This window comes from Nannospalax galili, unplaced genomic scaffold (genome assembly GCF_000622305.1).
Source record: "Nannospalax galili isolate Female #2095 unplaced genomic scaffold, S.galili_v1.0 scaffold95, whole genome shotgun sequence".
In the NCBI taxonomy this organism is placed as follows: domain Eukaryota; kingdom Metazoa; phylum Chordata; class Mammalia; order Rodentia; family Spalacidae; genus Nannospalax; species Nannospalax galili.
The window spans coordinates 3,148,720-3,150,132 of record NW_008342393.1 but is presented as its reverse complement, the minus strand read 5'-3'; positions in this window follow the sequence as shown (position 1 = coordinate 3,150,132).

Below are 1,413 nucleotides of genomic sequence, written 5' to 3'. Positions count from 1 at the left end.
TTTTTGTTTTTTTTTTATTTTTAAGGCTCCAATGGGAATTCTTTCTACCCCAGAGGCTTTCAATTTGTGGTAGCTGGCTTGTTCTTGTTTTCCCTTTGGAGTGTGTGTTTTGTTTGGGGCTTTAAATTTTTTCCCTCCAGTCCAAAAATGGATGGAAAGGACTGGGAGGGCTGTGTCCAGTCCTAATGGGGGGGTGTTTTACTGTAGGACATCAGAGGCTTAAGTACTGCAAAGCCTTTCATATTGTGATTTATTTGTCATAAGCAAATAAAATGCGGTTAAGCTGTCTCCTTCTAGACAGACGGCTCTTTGGTTATTAAAGTTCCGAGAGGATTCTGCGAGGCCGGCCTCTTTCCTCCCTGCATTCAAGAAGGTATCACTTTCCTCTGAGGTGTTTAAGGCTTTAATGAGTCTAATTTTTTGCACAGATGTTTCTGGGTGTTTGCAGGTTTTCAGAGTATTTTTATATTACAAAGGAGCCAGCCAGTGCCATAGCTCAAACTCTGACAAGCAAATAGATAATCAAGAAGACAAATGGCCTCTTTTGTGAAGCCCTGCTCCTGTATTAATTTTCATTTTCTTTCTCATAGAAAATATCGAAAGTATGACTAGGACCAAATAGCTGTCTGTCTCTGAGGTCCCAGTCACCCTTAGAATGGAGTGGGGGAAGGGGAAGGGGTGCAGGTGATCCTCAGAAAGTTCTTCCAGGCTTGGGTCAGTTTTGTGCAACACAGCCAAGAAGTTCTAAGGTTTGGCCCTCTAGCCTTGGGGTCCCTGTTCTTGGAATGGCTCAGGGTGCAGCCCCACTGCCTCCAAGAAGCTCTGGGCTCTAGAGGACATCCGCAATTAAAAGTTATTTTGTTTTTTGCTTTGCTTTATTATTTTGGGGTATAAAATAAAGAGCCAATCTTGCCAATCCCATCCACACATTTTACTGTTGTTTATTTTGCATTCCTCCTGTTTGCCTGTGAGGGTGACTGGAGTCTGGGTAGGATCTGGGCCAGGATCCCCAGGGCGGCTGAATTGTCCATTTAAATGCAACCAGGAGATTAATAAAGAAAAAATAAAATTACCCGGACTTGGAGGAGGATAACGGAGTTAGCTTTGTTTCAGTTAGATCATGGTGTGATGTTTTAGCTGTAAGGGATGTGACAACCCTTAGTTGAGGGGGAAAATCATTCTTAAAAAGCATAAGGTCTCCCCCAGGAATGTCTGTAAAGAGCCAAATCAAAGCTGCTTCTTGGAAGGTATGAATAGAATCTTAAAAAAAAAAAAAAAGATTTCTATGGAGCTTAAAGTTCACAGCCATTCTGTGTAGACAAGAGCTAAGAAAAATGTGAGAATTATACAGAAAACCATTAATCACTTCTTTTCTTTAAATACGTATCCTCTCTCCTTTGTTATTCAACAGCA